We start from the raw sequence: 4,477 nt of genomic DNA, 5'->3' as shown, positions 1-4,477 counted from the left end.
ATAGTGATAAAGTAAAGCAATTATTTGGCGCTTGCATCTTATGCAATAAAGAGACAACCATAAGACTTCTTCCAGTTGACGATAACTTCAACAAAACATGATCATCTTATACAAAAACTTATATCTCATCACGTCTTTACCATATCACATCACAACATGCCCTGCAAAAACAAGTTAGACGTCCTCTACTTTGTTGTTGCAAGTTTTACATGGCTGCTACTGGCTGAGCAAGAACTGTTCTTACCTACGCATCAAAACCACAACAATAGTTTGTCAAGTTAGTGTTGTTTTAACCTTCTCAAGGACCGGGCATAGCCACACTCGGTTCAACTAAAGTTGGAGAAACTGACACCCGCCAGCCACCTGTGTGCAAAGCACGTCGGTAGAACCAGTCTCGCGTAAGCCTACGCGTAATGTCGGTCTGGGCCGCTTCATCCAACAATACCGCTGAACCAAAGTATGACATGCTGGTGAGCAGTATGACTTATATCGCCCACAACTCGCTTGTGTTCTACTCGTGCATATGACATCTACGCATAAAACCTGACTCTGATACCACTGTTGGGGAACGTAGTAATTTCAAAAAAAATCCTACGCACACGCAAGATCGTGGTGATGCACAACAACGAGAGGGGAGAGTGTTGTCCACGTACCCTCGTAGACGGAAAGCGGAAGCGTTAGCACAATGCGATTGATTTAGTCGTACGTCTTCACGATCCGACTGATCAAGTACCAAACGCACGACACCTCCGAGTTCTGCACACGTTTAACTCGATGACGTCCCTCGAACTCCGATCCAGCCGAGTGTTGAGGGAGAGTTTCGTCAGCACGACAGCATGGTGACGATGATGATGTTCTACCGACGCAGGGCTTCGCCTAAGCACCGCTACGATATGATCGAGGTGGATTATGGTGGAGGGGGCACCGCACACGGCTAAGAGATCAAGAGATCAATTGTTGTGTCTTTGGGGTGCCCCCTGCCCCCGTATATAAAGGAGTGGAGGAGGGGAAGGGCCGGCCCTCTCTATGGCGCGCCCTAGGGGAGTCCTACTCCCACCGGGAGTAGGATTCCCCCTTTCCTAGTAGAACTAAGAGCCCTTCCAAGTATTAGGAGTAGGAGGGAAGGAAAGGGAAGGGAAAAGGAGAAGGAAGGAAGGGGGCGCCCCCCCCCCTCCCTAGTCCAATTCGGGCCAGCCCATGGGGAGGGGTGCGGCCACCCTTTGAGGCTTTTCTCTCCTTTCCCGTATGGCCCATTAAGGCCCAATACGAATTCCCGTAACTCCCCGGTACTCCCAAAAATACCCGAATCACTCGGAACATTTCCGATGTCTGAATATAGTCATCCAATATATCGATATTTACGTCTCGACCATTTTGAGACTCCTTGTCATGTCCCCGATCTCATCCGGGACTCCAAACTCCTTCGGTACATCAAAACACATAAACTCATAATATAATCGTCATCGAACTTTAAGCGTGCGGACCCTACAGGTTTGAGAACTATGTAGACACGACCGAGACACGTCTTCGGTCAATAACCAATAGCGGAACCTGGATGCTCATATTGGCTCCTACATATTCTACAAAGATCTTTATCGGTCAAACTGCATAACAACATACGTTGTTCCCTTTGTCATCGGTATGTTACTTGCCCGAGATTCGATCGTCGGTATCTCAATACCTAGTTCAATCTCGTTACTGGCAAGTCTCTTTACTCGTTCCGTAATACATCATCCCGCAACTAACTCATTAGTTGCAATGCTTGCAAGGCTTATAGTGATGTGCATTACCGAGTGGGCCCTGAGATACCTCTCCGACAACCGGACTGACAAATCCTAATCTCGCAATATGCCAACCCAACAAGTACCTCCGGAGACACCTGTAGAGCACCTTTATAATCACCCAGTTACGTTGTGACGTTTGGTAGCACACAAAGTGTTCCTCCAGTAAACGGGAGTTGCATAATCTCATAGTCATAGGAACATGTATAAGTCATGAAGAAAGCAATAGCAACAAACTAAACGATCAAGTGTTAAGCTAACGGAATGGGTCAAGTCAATCACATCATTCTCCTAATGATGTGATCCCGTTAATCAAATGACAACCCATGTCAATGGTTAGGAAACTTAACCATCTTTGATCAACGAGCTAGTCAAGTAAAGGCATACTAGTGACACTCTGTTTGTCTATGTATTTACACATGTATTATGTTTCCGGTTAATACAATTCTAGCATGAATAATAAGCATTTATCATGATATAAGGAAATAAATAATAACTCTATTATTGCCTCTAGGGCATATTTCCTTCATGTATGTGCTACAAAATAGTGTTAGTGGATGATGACATGACACATTGGGTGATATGGAGGGATGCATGTTGAGAGAATTAGAGTTAGTGATGATCAACTATTTAGGTATACTAGATTAGTACCATTGGAAGAGGCACTCAATGAGGATCAATATGCAAAAAAACCATCTCTTTTTGAGTTTCTAATAAAAAAGTTATAAGTGTTTGAAGTTACACGAGTTATTCTATAAAGTTACCGTTTCTAGTGAGGTCCTAACACGTGACAGTCTTTGTTAGCCGGTACCGCTTTGGGGTTCATTAAACGCGTACCATAGGATCTAAGATGGATGGCTGAGGCTGTGAACCGGTTCGACGCTCGGGGGAGGGGGCACAATGGTTACAGGTAGGGAATGTCGGGTGTGGTCGAAGTCAAAGAGAGAAGGGGAGAAAGAGAAGGTTGGTTGCAGTTGGGCCTCATTTTTTGTTAAACCACGCTCGATTTGCGGCACTTACCTATGGGTCGCACATGTCAACTTGGTTGGGTTAGGTTAGAATAATATTTTCTTTCCCCTTCTTTTGTTAAAAAATAGAATCTGGTAATTCAATTTGGAAAAATTCTACAAAATCCAGCAGATTGTTTTCCATCCCAAATATCTCTACCTACTAATAAACCAAATATTGCTTCTGGTCGTCCGTCTAAAAAATTACCCTTGAAGTTGCTATATATTACCTGCTATGCCATCCATAAGTGAACAAAGCGATTCCCTTTTTTTGTTAAGTCACCATCGTAGTAAGTGTTTTATACGTAAGATACCCAGTGTAAGTCACATATGGACCGGTGGCGTAGTGGCAGAAGCCTGTAACTCCCACTCCCAGTGCAAAAGTCTTTTGAACCCTGCTTCCATCTATTTTCCCCATATCTTTTTCTCACCCACCTCATCTCCCCGTATGTCTTCATGGGCCGGCCCGCGGGGCGTGGCGTCGCTGTTTTTTTCATTTCATTTTTTGACTTTTCTTTTCTTTTATTTCTATTTTTTACTTCTTCTTTAAATTAATTCGAGATTGACAAATTTTAAAAAGTTGCGACTCTTGAAAAAATGGTCGAGAAATCATAAAATATCTACGAAATTTAAGAATGTTCAAAAAATCATAAATTTTTCGTTGTTTCAAAAAATGTTAGTAATTTTACAAAAATGTTGGCAAATTATAAAAAAATCACAATTTGGGAAAAAATTGTCAGGAAATAAACCATGTTCTTGATGTTGTAAAAATGATAATTTATACAAAACATATTCGCGAATCTAAAAAATATCCATGAAATTTTAGAAAATTCTCAAAAAATATTCAACTTTTCTGCGAATTTCAATTTTTCCCCCTAATTTAAAAAAATCATTAATTCAAAAAAAATTCAGGAATTATAAAACTATTCATGTGTTCAATAAATGTTCGTCTAAACAAAAAAATGTTATGAATTTTAAAAATGTTTTTTTAAATGAATGTCAATTCAAAAAACTTTTCACCATTTCAATTTATTTTTAAAGTTTTAAACATTTTCTTGCGCTACACAATGACAAGTGTGCCATGTGGTGGCAAGCTCATTGCATTGGGATTTACCATGTCGAATGCATTGTGATCACATGGACATCACGTCCATCATCAGTGAGAGTCGGAAAAAAGATAAGTGGCAAAATGATGAGCCATTGTGTTAAAATAGAAGATACTGATATGTCGGGGTATTGAGTCATACTTATTCGACCAACGTGTAATTTTTGTATCTACCGTTGCAACGCACGGGCATATTTGCTAGTTGAATAAAATGCATATGATAATTTTATAAATTCTATTTTGGACATTATAAATATTCCCTAAAAATAAATTTAGGGGTCAAAATTATTCCCAATATATTTTTAAATTCCAAATAAAATCCAAAGGGCATTTGGAAAAGTCTTTTATTCCCTCTCAAATAAGTAATCATTTAACTTTACAAAAAAATCCTAGTCAAAACTAGTATCATAAGCAAATAAATAAATATATTATTCACATTCCAAAAATTGAAAATTTTGGGATGTGATAGGTGGTGGGAGTCCTAGAAGGGGGGGAACCCTTGGTCGACTTCACATCAACCTCGACAATGTCAACTCCCTACACATGTCTCCCTCTCGAGAGTGTGTCGAGCTTCCTAAGCTAGC

The sequence above is a fragment of the Triticum dicoccoides genome, chromosome 7A (assembly GCF_002162155.2).
Source record: "Triticum dicoccoides isolate Atlit2015 ecotype Zavitan chromosome 7A, WEW_v2.0, whole genome shotgun sequence".
Taxonomy (NCBI): domain Eukaryota; kingdom Viridiplantae; phylum Streptophyta; class Magnoliopsida; order Poales; family Poaceae; genus Triticum; species Triticum dicoccoides.
Note: the sequence above shows the minus strand (reverse complement) of the source record.